We start from the raw sequence: 21,805 nt of genomic DNA on the forward strand, positions 1-21,805 counted from the left end.
ACCTTTTTTCGTGGGCCTAGTCTCTGTTAAAGGATGTGTTCAATGTATCCTGAATGAGTTAGCATTTCTAAAAGGCCTGGGGAAAAAGCAAACCAAATCTATGAGAAGACTGTGTTCAGTCCTGTAGCTGACCATCAAGTCTTCTGGCAGGTGGCACAACTTCATGTGAAGGAGATGTTTGAGTTTCAGGGAAGGAGGGATTTGGAAAAGAATCTTGGCATATCAGCCTAACTGTAAGAGTCCTTCCCTCCACAGCAACCCCACACCCAGAGTTGGACTTGCTGATGTCTAAGGGTGGGATTATAAATCAAGGAGAATAAGCACAAAAGCCACCACCGAGAGCCACAGAGCCGACACAGGCAGGTAAGTTCCGAGGTAAGTGGCCAGGACAGGGCACGGTGGCAGTGTAATAGCAAAAAAAAAAAGAAAAAAAGAATTATTGTTTAATGTTGCTTGATACTAAATTCCTCCAACTAGTCAGGTGTTCCTAAGAGAGCATGGTGAACCCTGTACCTGCTTGGAGACTGTCCGTGCTTGGAGACTGAGCTCAGAACAGAAAACACACAAGTGACCATATTCGTTCACCCTCAGTGTCACAGCATTAATATCAACTATAGTAAAAAACTGTGTGGTAGAAATGGCCAGCATCAAACAAACCAGAAGTTTGGCAGTTCACATTTCTTTTTAGAGTGTCATTTTATTCCAGAGGCATAAAGGACAGGGCAATCTGTCTGCTTTGCTCGAAATGGGCTATTCATCACTTTTCAAAAGAATCTCTGATGTATGATTTAGGAAAGACCATGCTAGGGTTCCTTCACAGTTCACAGTTACAGAGCTTTTGCTCCGTGTTTGAGAATTAACCTGTTAAAGCTAAGACAGGTTGTTCCCTTGGGAAGGGGGGAGACAAAGAAATTCTAAGGAGGAGACCATCAAGATGCAACCAAGACCTTAGACACTCAACTGTTAGGGTGAATTTCACTTCCATTGGAACAGATTTCTTTCTTTCTTTTCCCTCCCTCCCTTCCTTCCTTCCTTTCTTAAGTTCAACTGACTTAACTCTGGATCCCACCAAAAGACTCTTGTCATTTATTGTAAAAGGCTTCCTGCCCTGGGTAAGGATGCAGAGCTAACCCGGAGAAGGGAGGGGCTTTGGTGAATAAGGACTTTCTAAGCCAGAGCTGGTTAGCCTGACTAGAACGAATCGAAAAGCCGTCCCACATTAAAAGAGTAGGTTGGAAATTTTGAAATCCTTGGAAATCACGGGAGAGTCCATTAAGATTCAAACGCCGGTTTTAGTGGGCTGAGAAGAGGGAGACGCCGCGGGGAGCCTGGGGTGCGGCGGCGGGTAAGGCCTTCCCCGCCCGCATCCCAGACGCGACTTCGGGGGGCGGCCCCACCCGTGCCTCTCGGCCCCGCGGTAGATGTCTCCCAGCTTCACGCGGGCGCTTTCCCTGCCACCTGATGAGTGCTAGCGGTCCCTCCACCCGACCGTTCGGTCCGTCCGGAGAAGGAGCGGAATCTGCTTTACTTTCTGTTCGGTAATTCCGGAAAGCATAACCGATCTGGCTGGTGAAGAAGGCGCTCGGATCCGTGCCTTTTTATAAAACACCCCGACGACCACAGACGACTTTGGAAATTGCCCAGAGAGGAACAGTCTTCGGGATCGCACCGGTCCCAAGCCCTGGGGTTCGAGCGCGGGCGCTGCCCACGGACTTCAGGTGTGATGATGCTGGGGCACAGCCGCGGGCAAAGGTCCCCGAGCCCCGGAGACTAGAAGTCAGCCAGGAACGCCCGGGGCGTGCGGGCGCAGGGGCGGCGGCGGCCGCCAGCACTTCCCGCAGGTCCCGGCCGGGCCGCGGGGCCGGGTCACCTGACTCGCGGAATTTGGGGCCGCGCGGGGTGGAAGGGGAGGGGAGAGGCGAGCACCTCCCTTCTCGCTCCCGCGGGATCCAGGTCGGCGGGGGCCGGCGCCGGGCGGCCACGTGGTGGTGCTGCCGCTGCCCCCGCCCCGCCCGCCCAGCCCGGGAGCCGCGGCGCCCACTGACCCCCGCAGCGGGGGGAGGAGGAGGGACCGAGGCGCAGGAAGCCGAGCAGGAAGCGAGCCCGGCGGCCGCGTTTTCCTGGGGAAGCGGCGGGAGGAGTGGCGCAGCCGGCGGGTCCCCGGAGCGTCCGCCTCGATGGGGTGAGTGCGCGGCGCCGAGAGTCGGGGAGGCTCCGGGGAGCGGGGTCCCGGCTCGCCGCCCCGCCTTTGTGTCTGGGGCGCGGCGAGGGGCGGCGCGCCGGGCGCTGGAGCGGCTTAGCGGGCTAGCAGCGAGGGTCCCGCCACCGCTCCCTTGTCTGCCGCCGGCCGCCGACTGTCTGCGGAGGGCGGGGAGGCTGTGGGGACCCGAGTCGGAGGGAAGACCGGGCCAAGTTGGGAGCGGGCTTTTCTCCTGCCCGACCGCCGCCACTCGCGGGCCGGCGGCGGGAGCGCGGGCGGGAATGAATGGCCAGCCCGGCCCGGGAGCTGGGGGGCGCGGAGTCAGCCCCGGGTCCTACCTGCCTGGCCCGCCCCGCGCCGCCCCCCTCCCGGCGCCGCGCTCTTGGGCTCGAGCCGCCTCCGCGCAGAACTTGGAGGAGCTGGGGAGGGAGGCGCAAGCGGGAGACTCCGGGTGGATCCGGCGACCGAGGGTCTGCTATTGTTCCTTTTCTGACTCTGGGGAGCCCTTCGGCGGGCCCGGGGGTGCGGGCCTGCTAGTGCCCCTCGCTCTTCGTATCCTTTTCCCCTCCGCATTTTCGAGGAGGGGGGCGGGATGCTGGAGTTGGGGCCGACTCGGGGCAGCTGGGACTTCGGGAGAGGGGAACCCGCCCGCCGCCCATCTACCCCAGCCTCTGCCCAGGTGGGTGGGTATCTTCTCCATCTCACCTTCCCTTAGCTGCCGGCTCAGGCAGGTTGTGGCCGTGCTTTAGTTTCTGCAGTTTTTAGGGTTCTCCTGCTGCCCCCTGGTACACGCTCTCCTTTGCGTTTGGACCTCACACTCCCCTTTTGTGGAGGGGGCTCAAAGCCCAGGAAGGCAGCCGACTGACGGGACAGATGGAGACCAGTGAGAAAGGGAGGAGTTACAAGTGGCCTCCCAGGGGCTGGAGCCTGGGCTATAGGTCCAGGCTGGCGCCGCTCCAAGGAACCCGGGTCCGTGCAACTTTATTTCCAGCAGTCAGGGCGCATCTGGGGTTCAAGGCCGCGCACCACGACCAGCGTGTTCTCGCGGCCGCAGGCGCACAGGTGATTTGCTTGGGTCTCCGTTTTCCTTCTGGGAGAGGAGACTACCAAGCTGGCTGGGATAGGGAACGGTTGCCAGTTTTCTGGAGAACGTGATTTCCGAACTGTAAGGGCCCGAAGGGGAGGAGCTGGTTTGTCCATCGGTCGGGCTCAGCAGAAGCTCATCTAGAGAGGAGAGCCTCACCTTGTGGTTTGAACTAAGTTGGAGAAGACCTGGTGTATCACAGGGAGGCTGGGTTTTGATTGCTCTGGCTTCCACCTGTTCACAGGTGTGGCTGGGAGTTTTATTGCTGATGGATGTAATCTGATCTCTGTTCTTAATGATGCCTAACCGGTGTCTTTTTTTCCCCCTTGGGCTTTTGTAAGAGCATAGACTTTAAAGTGAGGAAGTTTATCCAGTTCTTATGATTTTTAACCAGTGCTTGTGCAACACGAATTGGGAGAGGTAGTCCTGTGCTGGGGGATCCTGGGTTTTTTCATCTCCATTCATTGAAATGCTTCACTAATTTTTTTGTTTTGTTTTGTTTTGTTTTATACCTCTATTTGACAATCAGCGATTAGTTCTCATTCACCTGAACTGTCTGTAGATTTTTGGAAGTGGGGAGAGGTGCACAGGTAACCAGCGTGTACAGCTTGTTTGGTGAATCCCCATCCTCGTATTGTTTTTTTTGGGACAACCACAGATGGATGTGGTATGGGATATTCCTTATTCCTTTGGCTTTGTTGAGCCTGGGGTCCATGAGCACATCTGGAGTTTCCACCTCCTTCATGGCAGATTTCTAGATCTCTTTGCGTGCCCAAGGGGCACGCCTCTTGAAGCTGACTCCATGGATGCACTTGCGAATGTCAGTGCTGTATTCTCTGGCAGAGATGATGGCAGAATGGCCCTTCGTGCCACTCTTGTTTGAGGGAGTCATTCTGCCAGGCCCTGGTTGGAAAGGCTTCATTAATTTATTGTAGCATTTACATGCCTTAGACTTGTTTTATGGCTTTGGCGGGGGGGGGGGGGGTTGTAACCCTGTTGTGAAAAATCTCATTACTCTTTGTGAAATTGAATAGAGTGAGTGGATGCTGGGCCATGGAGACTCCGTGGGGACATGATAGTGCCCCTGTCATTGAGGCGCTATCTCCAAAAGCCTCTTCAAGGCAGGTACGCCTTGCATCACCTCCATTTTACAGGTGGAGAAACTGAGGTTAAGGAAACGTGGCTTGCAGTTAATGGAATTGATGGAGAAAATTTGTCTCTTCCTTTTTCCTTTCAGAATGAAAATGAATATGAACTATTTCACACATGCATAATAGACACTACTTGTGTTTAAGAGTTGCTAATTTAAAAAAAAGTTGCTAATAGCTCCATATTTGCTTCATATCTCCCTTAATAAAAGTAAACCGCAACTGAAATTTTTTTCCATCCCTCCTCCTCTTCCTCCGTTCCCAGGTGACCTCTAAAAGTGAAGTTAGTGCGCAGTTTCCAAACATATTTTGGTACTTTGGTATATTCTCTATTCATAAGCAATATCTGTGAGCTTGTGTATTTCATATTCTAAGGAAAAGGCATAATTCCCTCTCTACATACTGCTTGCATTTTTAAATTTGTCACTGTATTGAGGCGCATGTAGCTCTTAATTTGTTTTAGGGGCTACAGAGAATTCCAGTGTATGAATAAATCCTAGTATATGAATTCCTTTGCCAAGAGAAAATTAGAAGATTTCCAAGTTTTCACTGTTACACTTTTTCTGCTAAGGACAGTCGAGGCAGTCGATCTGTTTTCCGTTTTTAAAAATTTTATTTATTTTTTTATTTTTTAGGGTAACAATGCTATTACAAACATCAGAGATCTGTTTGTTCTACACCTATCCCATTCATTGCTGGCAGGTGGGGTCTAGGTAATGCAGTGTTTATTGTTTCATTCCTCAACAAAAATGTAGGGTGTACATAGGGTCTCTCTTGCTTACCTGTTGAATGAAAAAAGTGAATTTGACCTTTTTTTTTTTTTTTAGCTCTAAGAGTGTTAGATTATTTTGTTTTGTTTTCACAATTTATATTTTCTTGATTAAGAAAAGTGCCTCTTAATGGTAAAGGTGAAGCATGAGGTGGACTGTGGTGCTGAGTTTGGGATACTTGTTCCCAAGTGTTTTCTCAGGCATCACTAGCAGCATAACCCCAGATCACTCATTCAGCCCTCTCTTTTTCATTTTGTCAAGCTTGGTGACATTAGTTAGAGCAGAGACATGCCTTTGTGAAAGCTTACTCGGAGAGTTTATGAAGTGTGTTGACATTTTGCCCCAAATTGTAACCCTTTAATTTGGAAGCAATTTAAGGCATTTAAACACTCTTGCTTCCTCATTATTTCTTCAAGTTTCCAGGCACATTCTTGCCTCAGCCCTTGGGTTTGCTGTCCTACTGTCTGGACCACTCTGCCCCTAGATCATCTCCATGGCTGTGTCCCTCAGTCCCCCTGGGCTTTACTCAAGTGTCTGTCCCATTAGCTGCCTCTTCCAGCACTCCCCGCCCCTCTTCTGTTTTCTCCCCCGACCTCTCCATGGCACCTAACACCTTCTAGCTTGCTGTATATTTTGATCTGTATTAGTCTCCTTAGTAGAATAGAAACTCAGCGAAGACGGGAACTCTGTCTCTCTTGTTCACTGCCATAGTTCTTGTGCCTAGGGCCATGTTGACAAACAGGAGTTCCTCAGATGTACGAATGAATATAATGCTCTTTGTGTGTTTTTCTACTTAGAATTTCTCTTTCAGTACATTTTGGGAAATCCTCCATGGTGCAGGCGGCCCCACAGGTGTAAGGGGGTCCCCCTAAGAGGTCGTATTTACTGGTGCCATCAGGATAAGAGACAGAACATCTTATAAAGAAAGCACTTCATTTCAGATGTGGTTTATCCTACAAAGTTCTCGTCCATTTTTCCTGCCAACACTTGCTGCCACCTGAATTCAGAAGATACCATAAGTAACACGACGCTTGGAAGCACACCCATCTTTCCTCTTCTCGATAACTTCGCTTTCCAACATTTTAAATGTGGAAGACTGTCTGCATTCCACACGGCATCTGCCCAGACAGTCCCACAGTGGTCTCAAGTAATGCCAACCACCCTGAATTTCTAGGACTAGAGAGCATACTTCTTTGAACTGTTTGTATGGGGTATACTCATCTTTGCTGACTGTACATTCATAGTGAGGTCTTTTGGGGGGGCGAGGTGGGGTGGGAAGATGATCTTAATCTGAAGATAAGAAGCAACCAGTATACAGTAGGGTCCCTAGGAATATTTAAAAAATTGTCACGTCATAAAATCCTTAACTGCTGTTACTAAAAACATTCACTGTTCTAGTGTCGTGTTATTTTGCTAGAAGCCAACTGAGTTTTCTGTACCTTGCGTGATGAATATAGGAGTTGACAAAACAAAGCTAAATATATCAAAGGCCTCTCGGGTGTATTTTAAGTGGGTGGATAGGGAAAAGGAGCCAGGTTTCTTTTCCCTATGAAATATATGGGTATATGATACTGATGGTATCCTTTTAAAAAAAATCACTAGTGTATAAAAGTACAACCATTGTATCCTTTGTAATAAAATTATATTGAAAGAAATCAGTTTGTTTTGGACCGAGAGAGGGTTAAACTTTAAGCTAAAAATTGTAAGCTTACAATTATTTATTGTCAAGATGCTACATGATTTATCTTGTTCTTGGTTTATCACTACCCATGAACTGAAAAGTACAGGTGGTTTAATGAAAGAGAAGGATTGTTAATCAGCCATCAATTTCTCAACTCCAGCCATCTGCAGTGAACAGAAAGCTAGTCTTTGACATCAGACTCATTGATGGGTTTCAGTACATTTAATATTTTATTTTATTTTTTAACATTAATAGGAGAGCATGCCTATGTGAGTGCAGGGGGGCGGGGCAGGGAGGAGCAGAGGGAGAGGGTTTCTCTAACCCTAGCAGATTCCACACCAAAGGCAGGGGCCAGGTGGGGCTGGATCTCCAGCCCTTGAGATCAGGATCTGAGCAGAAGCCAAGTCCACCCTTTAGTCAGTATTTTAATAAGTAACTTTACAGACTTAACTATATGTTTCAAAACAACTTCTTCTCTTTGAAGGAGGGAAGTCTGCTTCATTCTTCAGCTTTGTGTTCCATGTGTCCAGTAGAGTATCTGTCACATAGGAAGTGATTAACGTTTATTGACTTACACACACACACACACACACACGGGTCATAAAGCTTCCCCTGGAGGTCTTCAGATATTTAGCTGTCCTAGTCTAGAATTTAATGATCCAATGGCAGAGGAGAGGCATGGAGGTAGTTAGCAAGATGCAGGTTGAAGTTCAGAAGACGTAGGTCTCCTCTTTCCCAAAGTAAAGACATTTCACCTCTCTAAGGCTTAGTTATCTCCCCTTAGGATGAGTCTGCATGTTGTGTTTTGACTGCTTCTCCAGCAGGGTATGGGTGGTGGGTCACCTGGTCTAACCGGACCTGCTATCTGGTTCAGTTTCTTCTGTAGGAAATGGTGTTCCCTGGGTATACAGTGACATGCTGTATAAATACCATGACCAGTGGTCACCCCTGGGCAAGGGGAAGCCTTTGGAGTTGCTCATGATTTGTTCATCTCCTTCTAATGATCAGAATCTGATTGTGAGAAAAGCTTGTGGTCCAAGAAGGTCACTTGTACAGTGGATGAAAACACATTTTTTCTTTTTTTTCCTTAAGTAGACACTTAGTGAAGACAGAAGTTTATTACCAAGTAACCTAACATAAGCAATTCTTCTATTGTATCCATTTCCCTCACAATCATTTATTTACTTTTTTATGCAACTCAACTTTTCTTATTCCTGTTAGGTATTGTGATTGGCAAGGAACAAAGTCAGGCTTCTCTTTGCTTTTTTCTTTTATGGTTTCTAGATGAATTCCGTTGAATCCAGAATGTTTTATTTTTTTCTTTTTAAAATGCTAAGTGACCAAAAAAAAAAGCCATAGCAGCAATCTACTAGACTCTGTTCACTACATCTGTCCAGTTCTTTTTGCTGGCTGCAGGGATAGAAACTCAGCCCAAAAAGAAACTCTGGCAGAGCTCACTGGTGAAGAGTACAAGGCTGAGCGGCTTCCTTTCGCTCTAGGGCAGCACAGAGTGAAGTGTTTTCCTCCAAGAGGAGTCCATTTTGCAAACCGGGGAAGGCCATCTAGCAGTGATTTCTAATGTTTTTGGATCAAAGGTGGACACTTGCAAAACTGACAACAGGTTTTGGACCGTTTTTCCTAGGGAGAAATTTGCTCATATGCAGTGATGCTATACATTCATAGTCTTTGTCAGTTTCAAGAGCACAGAACTCCCTGTGTTACAAGCCCATTTACCAACCTCTTTGGACTCTCCAGATTAAAAGCCCAAGATCTATGAAAAGACTTAGAAAATCTTATTAAATGTATGCTGTTTACCTTTACATGTCTTAAGCATGAGCAGTACAATTACTAGGGGTCTGTTTTCTGTCACGTGTCACCATATGGGGATGATCCCCATATCTGATAACCTGTTTTACATGAGTGAACAGAATTATAACCTCAGTTGGAAAACCAGTCACTGCCGACCCACTGACATACCACTGACCGGTTTTAGGAACCATTTCTACTGGATGCAACAGAATGGCGTTCAGAAGTCCTGTGGGGATGGGTAGTCTGACTGTTTCACAGAGATCTGATGAATTCTAAGTATGGGTCTTGAGTTTCTCACCCCAAGGACAACCTGTTTCTTGGTCTAGGGGTTGGGCCTCCACTGTCTTCTGCTTTCCTGTGGCAATAGTTTCTTTCCTGGCTGTTGTAGTGGGGAATGAAGACATCCCGGGGCTCTGCCTAACAATACTCCTAAGCTCCCAGGATAAATCTGGGGTCTGTCTGGTGGAGGAAATCTTCCCAGCATGCTCTGTTCTGCTCATCTTGGCCTCCCAGCTTGATGGGGCTGCCTCCAAGAAACCGGAGGGAGACAGGGCCACGTTTCCTAGTTGGGAAGTTGACCCTCAGCTGGAAGCCTGCTCTTCCAGAGAAAATTCTTCCATGGAAAGTAGCAGACACTGGAAGGAGGTCCTGCCATTGTTAGCCACGCACAGGGAGCTCCGTCAGTCACAGTCCACTGGAGGTGATCTCCTCCGTCTCTTCAGTCAGAAATTGGGCCCAAAGGGATACACAGACCTGCCTGTTAACTGGGCAAGTGATGCAATTAAACCAGTCTGTTCAATGCGTTGAGCACCTTCTCTGCTCTGCACTGTGCTCCTAGGTTGCCCGCTTCTGGGGGTCCAGGCTGGTCTTACTCATTGTCCCATTTCCTGTGCACAATCCCTGTTGATGGAAACAGTGTTGGAAGATCCGTGGGTGAAGGGTGATAATCTGCCGTCCTGGAGCTTATCGTCTGAACCAGGCTAACACATTGGCATTGCACTATAGTAAGGCAGAGTGTTAGTGATGGGGGAACTCATTTCATAGCTGGACTGAGGCCTAGGGAAGAGAAATGACCCCTTAGAAAGTTACACAGTAAGAGGCAGAGCCAGATAAATCTTCATTCTGGCTGCTTAGGGCACAGAGCTTCTAAACGTCCTTTTCTATCTTTCTCTGATGCAGACCATGACCTTGGGAGTCCTCTGTGTAGCTAATTCTGGTTTTCTGGTTGATCTCTGTGAAGAAGACTGGTATAGATTTGGATAAGCTGGGTTGGAGACCAGTGGGGAATCCCAGATCCGGCAGATGGCATTGAGCAGGGATATGAAGGGACCAGAACCCAGTCCCTTAGCATAACTGCTGAGCGAGAATCCCATGAACAAATATTTGTCAGGCTTTGTCAGTGAGTTAGTGTCTGTGCTGCGTCTCTTAATTGGACAAGACTGCTCATGTAATTTGACCATCTCCTTCTATGAAAGTTGACATGCTGGTGATGGATCGTTTTTCAAAAATGAAAGAGCACTAACCGGCCATGGATGATCATGACCTGTAGTCATTTCACGGCTTGGAGTGGTCTCTTCCCAGCCACCCAGAAGATGCAGGAACTGGTGAGGCAAAGGCTCATGGACAGTGGAGTGCTCCCCCCCCCACCCTGCCCCCAGAAAAAGGCAGCCAACATTAAAAAACAGGCCAGGGCCCTGAGGTCCTGCATGAGCCACCTTGGGTGGGGGCGAGGAGCTTACGGTTCTCTCCAGCCGGATTTCCTTTCAGGCTCACCCAGTCCACATCCATCATGGGAGCAAGTTGCTTTCAGGGCTCTCAGAACCTTCTTGGATCTTCGTTTTTGTAGACTTAGATTTGGGGCAGGGCAAGGAGCTATATCCTCTCTCTCCCCTGATTAAAAAAAAAAAAGTTTCACATTTCTTTCCTAGGAGCTTTTTTTAAATTGGAAAAACTATTTAAAATATAGGCAGAGAAGCTATAACCAATCTCCATATACCATTTGGGATTCCCTAGGACATCTTTTAAAGGAAAAACTCATTTCTGCTGCTAACATCCTAGAGACATCCATTCAGCAATCTTGACCACATCCTCCCTAATTAGATTCTTTCTGTGCTGTGCTACTTTACACCATGTTTGGTGTGCCGTTTGTTTACTTTTTCTATCCCTTTCCTCCAGAGCCTCCGGAAGCCAGAAAGAGAAATCTCCTCAAAATGCCTCCTATCCCCCGCCTGTCTCCCGGCCCATCTGTTGATGGCTGTGTTACCGTTTGTGTCTTGTTTGGCGACAAGCTTGCTTTCTTCCTCTTCTTGAAACAATCCCTGATTATTTTAAGTGCATCCCCCTTGGAACAAAGCGCATTTGATTCCCATTACATGGCAAGTGGGTGTTTATATCCAAGGTGGCAGAGGGAGACAGAGCGGACTGCTCAGCCTATCCTGGAGATCTCAGCATCGGCCTGGGGCGGCAGCCGGCGGCTGGCCCCGGCTGCTCCTGGCTTTGGCTTTCCGAAGAAATAGCACCTGTACTTCCTGCCTCCTTCCTGGCTGGCTGGCTGATGGGTGGTAGGATTCTGGTTTTATTATATTGGTGCTTTTAATTTTGAAGAATTGCCATATTTCATTTCTGTGTAGCTTGGCAAGAGCTGTTGTACAGGATATTAGAATAATTTCTTAAGGAGCAGAAATGACCTAATCCTAGAGAAGCATCTAAGTATCTAGAAGTTCTGCTTTTCCAGATTGTTGCCAAACCAGGGAAACCTCCACCCAAAGCTGTAGCTGACCAGCTCAGCTGAGTTTAAAAATAGCCATTTCGCTGGTCTGTAATCATTTTTACATTTTGTCTGTTACTGACTTGGTGTCTTTAGGAAAGCTGTATGGAAAAGGACTTTTTTGACTGGTGAGTTCCTTAAGTGTACTTGTCACGGGTAAGCTCTGCAAATGAAAAGGACAAAGGAATAAAAATGCTACCCTCCCCTGGAATGAGGCAGGGGTATGTGTGTGAGGGCCAACAGCCAGAAGAATGCCTTTTTCAAGGCAATCCATTCAGACTTCTTAGAAGGATCTTTGCGAGTGCCAGCCGCAGATCGGAGAACTGTTCCATCTTTAAAGGCAACTAAATTTTTAAGTAGTAAAAAGGTTGTCTCTTGGCTCAGCATTTTTTTTTTAATTGTTATTTTTACTAGTGTTGCTTTTTTTTTCCATTTTTATTTATTTATTTATTTATTTATTAAGAATTTATTTTCAGTGTAACAGTATTCATTGTTTTTGCACCACACCCACTGCTCTATGCAATCCGTGCCCTCTACAATACCCACCACCTGGTTCCCCCAACCTCCCACCCCCCGCCCCTTCAAAACCCTCAGATTGTTTTTCAGAGTCCACAGTCTCTCATGGTTCACCTCCCCTTCCAATTTCCCTCAACTCCCTTCTCCTCTCTATCTCCCCTTGTCCTCCATGCTATTTGTTATGCTCCACAAATAAGTGAAACCATATGATAATTGACTCTCTGCTTGACTTATTTCACTCAGCATAATCTCTTCCAGTCCTGTCCATGTTGCTACAAAAGTTGGGTATTTGTCCTTTCTGATGGAGGCATAATACTCCATAGTGTACATGGACCACATCTTCCTTACCCATTCGTCTGTTGAAGGGCATCTTGGTTCTTTCCACAGTTGGCGACCATGGCCATTGCTGCTATAAACATTGGGGTACAGATGGCCCTTCTTTTCACGACATCTGTATCTTTGGGGTAAATACCCAGTAGTGCAATTGCAGGGTCATAGGGAAGCTCTATTTTTAATTTCTTGAGGAATCTCCACACTGTTCTCCAAAGTGGCTGCACCAACTTGCATTCTCACCAACAGTGTAAGAGGGTTCCCCTTTCTCCACATCCTCTCCAACACATGTTGTTTCCGGTCTTGCTAATTTTGGCCATTCTAACTGGTGTAAGGTGATATCTCAATGTGGTTTTAATTTGAATCTCCCTGATGGCTAGTGATGATGAACATTTTTTCATGTGTCTGGTAGCCATTTGTATGTCTTCATTGGAGAATTGTCTGTTCATGTCTTCTGCCCACTTTTTGATACGATTATCTGGTTTGTGTGTGTTGAGTTTGAGAAGTTCTTTATAGATCCTGGATATCAACCTTTTGTCTGTACTGTCATTTGCAAATATCTTCTCCCATTCCATGGGTTGCCTCTTTGTTTTGTTGGCTGTTTCCTTTGCTGTGCAGAAGCTTTTGATTTTGATGAAGTCCCAAAAGTTCATTTTCGCTTTTGTTTCCTTTGCCTTTGGAGACATATCTTGAAAGAAGTTTCTGTGGCTGATATCGAAGAGGTTACTGCCTATATTCTCCTCTAGGATTCTGATGGATTCCTGTCTCACGTTGAGGTCTTTTTTCCATTTTGAGTTTATCTTTGTGTACGGTGTAAGAGAATGGTTGAGTTTCATTCTTCTACATATAGTTGTCCAGTTTTCCCAGCACCATTTATTGAAGAGACTATCTTTTTTCCACTGTATATTTTTTCCTGTTACTAATGTTGCATTTAATAGGCAGCCCAGTGTCTTGGGCTCAGAAGCGGAATTTTGGGCTCAGAAGCGGAGTTGAAATCCAGCCTCCGTTTATGAATTGTGCCGTTTTAGCCAAATAAACTTTCTGGGCTGCAGTCTCCTAATCTGGAAACCAGCAATAATGACAATAGCATCTAATTCCTAAGGGTAGAAGCATTAAATGAGTAAAGACTCATTCATAATGAAATAGCAAAAAAAAAAAAAAAAAAATTGTGAAGTGAAAAAATTTTGCAGTCATCATTTAAGTAAAAGAGAGTTCTTGTGGCTGTTATTCTGCCTCCTAGTGTTAGCACATTCCTTATCTGCCTGCCTTTACAGAAGTGCTGAGAGACTAACCAGTAGGATTATAAGGGCCCTTGTAACCCACAGCAATGAGGACGGGTTGCCCTGTCACAAAAACACACCTGCCTAGCATCTTCTGTTTCATTTACAATATGTCACTGTATCCTAACCCCTTCATCTAGCCCTTCTATTATTACATCACCAGGTAATGTGGAAAAGATGAAGGTATTTTTCCTTTTGTAGTGACCGGTCTTATTCCCAATTATATTAACAAGTTCCTCGATCTCGGGGCACCTGGGTGGCTCAGTTGGTTAAGCAAATGCCTTTGGCTCAGGCCATGATCCCCCAGGGTCCTGGGATGAACCCCATGTCAGGCTCCCTGCTCTGCAGGGGGTCTGCTTCTCTCTCTCCATCTGTTGCTCCCACTGCTTGTGCTCTCTTTCTTTCTCATCTGTCAAATAAAATCCTCAAAAACAACAACAACCAAAAAAACCAAGTTCTTCAGTCTCTCCAGACAACTTGTCTGGTGTCTGTCCTAATCCAGGCACAGAGCAATAAAGCTCTGTTCCAGTGAAGACCGTGGCCCTCAGAAAGAAATGATGAGTGAGTTAAATCCCCTGGGAAGTGCTCTGCAAAAGCGTCCAGCTGTTGCTAGAGAAAAATCTAGACCTCTTTTCTGGACCGTTGGAGCCGTGTACTCATTGAGTTTGCCAGAAGTCCATCAGTCTCGAGTGACATGACACCGTTGGTTCACCCTTCCTTCTCCACGTGGCAGAATGAATCTTTTAAAGTCAGAACGTGGAGTATTTACTAGATCTGAGTTGGAGATTTTATGAAATTAAAAGCACGTTGAGCATGACAACATGGTAACATACATTTTCTGCTTCATTTTCTGCCTGCCTTGTTTGTAGGACACCAAGTGCTGTCTTAGTGCTAAGTGCTTGCTGCCATCATGGCCTTGGAAGGAAGACTCAGTCCTCACGGGCTGAGAGCAGTAGGAGCAAGCCACAGGGACAAGCCACACGGGCCATCTTCAGCTTTCTCACAGCAAAAGAAACAAATGAAATGAATTGTAGTGAAATATGTGATTTTACCCAGTGTACACTGGATACACTGGATACCCAGTGTATCCAGAACATTCTCAATATGTATTTGGTGTAAAACTTCTTAATGATAGAGTCGACAGTCTCTTTCCAGAGTAAGTCTGGGAAATCCGTTGTGTTTTCCACTTAGCAAGTACACCAGTTTGCACTAGGCTCATTTCAGTGGCTCATTAGCCACATGGGTTGGATGGCACTGATCGAAACAATATGTCCTTTTGTGGTTCCTCTGACCCTAGTACCATCTGACCCCGGGGATGCCCCAGAAAACACACTGAAGCTTCCCGGAGTCTTTACCCGTTACCTGGGATTTTGTCCTTAGCTTCTAGCATTTCTTTAGAGAAACAGAATAGCTTTATCAAAAACTGATTACACGTGGACATTTGTGTTTTGGGCTGACAAATCTGTATCTCTCTGCTTTTGTGCAAGGGCACTGATCTGCATAGACCTTTCTCTTGTAGGTGGGTTTGGGTATGAGCCACAATTCTCCATCCCTATGTCCTTGGCCTATAGTTGCTTTTCAGGGCCTATGAGCAAGTAAGACAGTATAGGTTTCTTATTTTTCTCCTTAAATTGCAAGTTCTTGCACAGCCACGACATTTTCCTTCTGTAAACCTTCCTAGCATCAGGTACAAAGTACGTGGCTCTGCGGACGTGTAGGGCATGGGGGGACATGTTTAATCCTTGTTCTTTTTCATGGAAGCATTCCCATCTTCCATGTTAATGCTGTTTGTTTCTTATCCCTAAACACAGAAAGTGGTTGGACATTGAAAGATAAAAGGTCCAGGGTATTGCATTCAGCCTTCACTAGGCAGGTGGTGCTAGCTACCCCCCCCCCCTCCCCCCCGTCCCGCCCGGTCCCATATGGCACAGGCGTGGAGCAGGCTGGGGCTGCTGATGAAAAAAGATTGCAAGGGCTTTCCCATGTCCCTTGACGGTGTCGAAGTGTGGCAGATCCAGGCGGGCACAGTCCCTGGGGTAGGGCCCTCCATCCAGCCACTCGCAGGTGTCCTGTTTAGACTACATTAGGGTGAGTGACAGGGTGTTTGCCTGCCAGATCTTTGGTATTCAAGGATTAACTGCCTGGGGATTATCTTTGGACCTGAGGCCTCCTGGTCCAGCTGAGCCCCAGCCCTGCACCCCTTACCCCAGGGCAGCTTCCTCATTGTCTACTGTTTTCTTACTCATCCTTAGCCTCAGCTCGGTGAGCAGCTTCCTTGTCTCCCTCCTGGGTCTACCCTCAGTTCTGTGGAGCCAGGACCCCTGGGGAGCAGAGGGGGTAAGGTCCACCTCGTTAGCAGCGTGGGGTCCCTCTTGGACCCAGCTGGTACAGTGGCTTTTTATTTCGTGAGGGCTTTAAAATAGTTTTAATGCTATGTATTCGCAGGTCAGGGTGATCCTTTCCCTTGTGGGCTGGTTCCTGTAGGAGGGTCAAAGAGCAGCATGCTCTCAGAATGGAAATAGCCCTGAAGATCCACCCTGGGCCCCTGCAAAGGTCTTCTGGGGGTGACTGCTACGGCAGAGGTGAAGGGTGGCGGGAGTGCATCGGGTAGGGGTGGGTGGGGGCCTGCTGCCTGAGGCAGAACAGAGCAGGGAGCACCTGATGGCCAAATGAATGATAAAAATGCTCTTCTTTACCAAGGGGCTCGAGGGGGGACATGTGGTAGGTCATCTGTTGTGTTCAGCCCTTCTGTAGGTCCCTGAAGAGAATTTAGCTCCTGATCAGAAATGAACTGAACAGATAGAGGTACAGGTCACCAGAGGCTGTTGAAGTTCTAGGCCCCCTTTGCCTGGGGCATCTGGGATGCCAGCCTGAGCAAGATCCAGGAGGTGAGAAGGGTTTGTCTCTCCTCTTAGATGGCAAGTGACAGACACTCAGCTTGGGCTAGAAGGGGAGTGTCTTGGCTCATGGGACCCCAGATCCTGTGCTTAAAGGGGATGGCCGCTGCCAGACCTCAGGGATCCCTGGAATCAGGGAGCCTCCTTGGTTCTTTTTCTCCCTTCCCTTCCTCCTTCCTCTTCTTCCCTCTTCTTTCCCTCCCCTTTCCCCTTCATCTTCCCTCCTAAAAATCCCGGGTTGGGGGGTCTCCCAGTACTGAAGACCCATTCCCATCGCTCGGGGGACAGCTATGGCCAGAATATAGCCTGGCTGGAGGGACAGTGTTTCTGCAGAAGTGGGGTGCAGTTCTCAGGAGAAGGTTGGGCACTGGGGTTGTAGGCCCACTGCAGCACGCAAGGTGACACCCTTCTGTCAAAGGGAATGAAGAGCCTTGCCTTCGAGCGAGCAGACACCCCCTCTCTGTTGGACGAGAGATGAGGAACATGCTTTTTGATGCCAAAGGGTTTTTTGTTGTTGTTGTTGTTTTGTTTTGTTTTGTTTTTAACGAAACCACAGGGATGGGACCTGTGGGCAGAAAGAGCTGCTGAAGCATGGAATTTTGAATGCATGATATTGAAGCAGTGTTCAGACATGATAGTTGGGGCAGCAGAAATAATTCTGTGCTCTCCATCTACCCTCTACTCCTGCGCCGAGGCCCCTGGAGTTCACATAATCTATATTCTGAGAAGTATTTGAGGCACTGGATGTAATGGGTATAGAAATTCGGCTCGCTCAACAGAGCCATTGGGATCACTGTAATGACATTTTCAGCATTCCAGAATGTGGAGAGTCCGAGTCCTCCCCATTTCGAAACCAATGAAACAGGCGGTAAGTCAATGTTTGACAAGTAAGTCTTTCTAGAGTAAAAACACAAATTAAATATAACCATGGATGAAAGCTACCCTCTCAATTCCTCTAAGGATTTTTCACTCTTTAAGTTTACAGATGGCCCTCCTTCTCACTTTTTGTCTTTGACATTTAAAAGACCGCATGAGTGTATTTCATAAAATTTACCAGTTTCAGTCCACAGTTTAATCATTTTTGGAATTGTATAGTTGTACAGTCATTACCACAATCCCGTTTGAAACTGCTTCCCTCCCCCCAGTGAGATCCCTCATGCCCATCGGCAACCGCTGTTCCCACTTCCAGACGATCCTAATCTACTTGGTCTCTATAAAGTTGCCTTTTTTAGACCCCATCCTACAAATGGAATCTCACAACATGTGATCTTTTATGGGTGACTTTCCCTTAGCACAGGGTTTTAAGTTCCATCCGTGTTGCAAGGCGTGCTGATGTTTCATTCCTTTTGAGCACTGGCTAGCATTCCATCCTGTTGGAAGGCCACAGTTTATTTACCTAGCTGGTGGCTCTTTGAGTAGCTCCCACCTCTTCCTAAGCACGAATACCGCTGCTGTCACCATTGCTGTACAACTTTGTGTGGACATATGTTTTCATTCCTCTTGGCGAGATCAAGGAGGAGTAGAATTGCAGGGTTGTGTGATAACTTTATATTTAACTTCGTAAGAAACTGCCAAACTGCTTGCCACAATGACTTCTGGCTTTCCACGTTTTCTATTTTTACCAGTACCGTTTGAGGATTGGACCTGTATTCTTAAACTTGATCAGTTCTTTTGGGTTTCCAGATGGTTGAAGCCCCAGGCACAGACTGGAAGGAAGAAGCTAAGGTGCATAACGTGTGCCTTACCGCTTGGGGTTGATGATTAGCGAATGCAGTGCAGCGCAGCCTTTTCTCTGGAAAGATGAACAGTCATATGTTTAGATGGTGCTGTTGACGTCAACACCAAAGATTTAGGAACATGGAAAAGAAAGGGCATTTGAGAGATCTAAAAATAATCTCAACGTGAGGGATAATCCGGTGGAGTCTTTTTGCCCTAGCATGATTTTTGTATTCCAGAAGTAGTTAGTGTTGATTCAGCCTGTGCTTTTTAAATTGGGTGGATTTAGGGCTTGAGGTAACTTTGGGGCTTTTCCTTGGGTGGGCTTCCCGGAGCACGTGAGTAGCAGATTTGACCAACTAGACAGTCATGTTGCCAGAGTCCTGGCCGACTCTGCCTCGGTGCCGCTGACCCAACTCATTCACGCACCTAGATCGGTTTTGGTTGACAGCAGGTGTGATTTTTAAAGAAGAATGATGTATTTGTGTCTCTGGAGAAACGTCCTCCTCTAGATACAGGCAAGTTGTGACTACATTGGGGGAGATTAACGCTCTCAAGAGAGTTTTACCACATGACTATTATGATATGGTATCCGAATGACATTTACAATTTTAGAATTGAATGTGGTCATTCATTTTCTTGGGAAAAAGTGAGATATTAGTGCATTTTAGAAAGGATTCACTGCCAAAATGAAACTATTGCTTATGTCTTTTTCCCCCTAAACTTTTCCCTTTCTTATCATCTGGGCACTCTTTTAACAAGCCTGAACCTTAGTTCATAAAAACGATGACATCTATAAAATCACCCGGGCTGTATTTAATGCCAGGTAGAATTTGCGTGTTTTACACATTCCTTTATTTATTGGTAAGTATCTGGTTTGCTGAATAGATAAGCCTCCGAAGATATAATCCTATTTTTTTAAAGATTTTTATTTATTTATTTGACAGACAGAGATCACAAGTAGGCAGAGAGGCAGGCAGAGAGAGAGAGAGGGAAGCAGGCTCCCCACTGAGTAGAGAGCCCAACACAGGGCTTGATCCCAGGACCCTGGGATCACGACGTGAGCCAAAAGCAGAGGCTTTAATCCACTGAGCCACCCAGGCGCCACATCCTAAGATGTAATCCTAAAGCAGCTTTCTTTAATACCCCACTCTGAATTTTATTCTTTAAAGGTAGTATGTCCCTTGCCTCTGGATGAAATCTAGGACTTCAATTTTAAAAAATTCTGCAATTTCAACTGCAAAGTACCTTTTTTTTTTTTTTTTTTTTTAAATTGAGGTATAATTGATTTACCTCATATTGGTTTTGGGTGTGTGGTGTAATGATTCAGTATTTGTATACATTGCAGAATGCTCCCCACCATAAGAAGATCTCTCTCCTCACTTTCTCCTGGCATCTTGCTATCAGGCCTTGTGTAACTCCCAGGGTTAGGGGGGTGAATTGGAGGGGAGAAGTTGGGCATGGTGGGGGAGATCCTCCCCAGTCTCCACACACTCTGACCCTTTCTGTTACCAGTTTTTGAGCGAAATCCTTTGAAAATCTGCATCTGGTCCTGGCTGCTTACTTTGGAAGGAAATCTCTTCTGTATCTTCATGTTTCCAGTTTAGCACTGAGTATCCATTCGTTCATTGACCGTTGACTTGTTCAGCCGTCGTGAACTTGAGGGTTGACTGTGGAGAGTCTTGCTGAAGTTGGAGTTGAAGGGTTGCACCGATTTAGGATGGACTTTTTCCTTATTGAGCAGCTCTTTGAGTAGAAGTGGTAGAATCTCAGGCCAAGTAACAGAAGGGGGGGGAGGATGGGCGTGTTGGTTTGGGAGGAACCTTGGCCTGCCCCTTGGGCTCTCCTATGAGGCTGATAAAATCTCTATCCTGAGAACTTGCCCCAGGAAGTTCTGTCTGATGGTCCTTGTTCTCAGTTGACTGTCACATTCCATTATTCAAAATGGGCGGTTCTCTGGGCTAAGGTCTGTGGTTGGGAGGCTGCTGTGTGAGGAGTGTAGCCCAGGAGAGGAGGGCAGGCAGGATGGTTTAAAAAGGGGCAGCTTGGCAAGACTTCATTGACCAAATGTTCTTTTTTCTCTTCTTTTCTTTTTTCAACTTATCGTTCTGTGTAGTGGTGAAATCTAATCCTGTTGCCTTCACTCAGATCCAAGTGCCACTAATCCAGTGCATCTGGGACCAAAGAGGGCTTTGCCGAGGTCAAAGGAGTGAAGTGTAATGGCTATTCAGGTGCCTAACCTGTATCTTTGTTCTACATATTCATTCATGAATATGATTGTACGCTGACGGCCGGTGACAGAGTATAAGCAAAATGAAAATCCTACCCTAAAAATCCTCCATCCCAAAGTAAATAAGCAGCCTGAGATGTACATTTTCAAATTTGTGGAAAGCTGATAATGGGAGTCTTGAACCCCTCATTCATATCCAGGTTGTAAAAGGGTCGGAGTATGTGGAGATTGGGAGAAGATCTTTCTTTGGAAGGACCCTGCCATGCCATGATTCCCACTACATCTACTCAACGCCCCCCTGTCGCCCCCAGAGAAGCTTATAGGACTGCTTAACGAGATTGGACCGGTGTCTGACTGTCGCAAATCTGAGATGGACATGTCTTTTGTGGGAAAGCTTAGACAAGATACCCTCTCCTCATCAGCTTGCCCAAACCCTGAGTTTCCTTTAAGGCCATGTTACGAAGACATCTCTGATTTTTTCCTGGCCCTTGAAGATTTCCACTCTTTGAATTCCTGCAGTATTTGACACCCGAATTACGAGATGTCATATCCTTGGTGGGCTTTGAATCCTTCTGAGTGCTCTCATAACCTAAATGTGTGTTTAAAATTCCGTCTTACCGGGATAAGCACGTATCTGCTGTGGAAGAAGTCAGGTGAGGGGGAACAGTACTTACTGGCTTCTGGTTCCCATTTGATGTTCTTTATTCCGAAGCTGTGGAGAGTGGTAGGCACAGGCAGAGACTTCAAGCAGCTTCTGACCCTGGGAACCATTTGGCTGGGATGAGGTGCTGTGTGTGTTGTCAAGGTCAATTTCTGGGGAAAGTTGACCCGGAGAGACCTTTTATAGAATGTGTTTGTTTTGCCAGACTGAGAGGATGGAGTGTTTATACAGCTTTTGGTCGAAATTCCTTCTTTGTTGCAGAGAGATTATTGTCTGAGGAAACAAGCACTTGAGGGGGAAGAGGTAGGTGCCGGCCAGCCGAGAAGTATTTTAATTTTAGTTCCTTACATTTGTTCAAGGTTTTATTCAGTGCTTTGGAGGGTGAGTCTGAATTTTCTCAAAAAACCAAACCATACCCTGAAGCCAATCTTGGAGGCTTAGCTTGGGTCAGTGTTACCGTGTTGCTGTAGAAGCCTCTCCACATTCCGCGATGGAAGGAGTCCGCAGGCAGAAGACGTTGTTCTTTATTCTGCTCCTCTGGCTGCCCCAGTGATTCCCAGGGATTGACCATACACCACTGCCCTTGCACCTGGTGTGTCCTTGTGATGCGAGAAAACGGGCCCCTGCGTGCAGCTGCCATTTGCCTTTGTGCGTTCATAGTGCGCCCAGTGGCCATGGGGAGCCAGCTTGGTGCTCTCCGAGATTTCCAGTGTGGA

At 46.9% G+C, this 21,805-nt stretch overlaps 1 protein-coding gene and 1 pseudogene across 2 annotated transcripts in view; one reads left to right on the top strand and one right to left on the bottom strand.

Moving 5' to 3' along the window:
* The first annotated feature begins 294 nt into the window (after positions 1-294).
* RAI14 (retinoic acid induced 14) overlaps positions 295-21,805 on the top strand; it is a 143,865-nt gene continuing 122,354 nt past the window's right edge. The window contains exon 1 of one of the 2 annotated variants that reach the window (XM_059416980.1): positions 295-363. The gene's annotated coding sequence lies outside the window, so the exon portion shown is untranslated. Of the gene's footprint in view, positions 364-2,095; positions 2,183-21,805 lie in introns of those variants that run through there. The other variant, XM_059416979.1, reaches the window with a different exon arrangement.
* On the bottom strand, positions 3,817-4,176 carry LOC132027746 (large ribosomal subunit protein eL31-like; annotated as a pseudogene).

Source organism: Mustela nigripes, chromosome 12, assembly GCF_022355385.1.
Source record: "Mustela nigripes isolate SB6536 chromosome 12, MUSNIG.SB6536, whole genome shotgun sequence".
NCBI lineage: Eukaryota > Metazoa > Chordata > Mammalia > Carnivora > Mustelidae > Mustela > Mustela nigripes.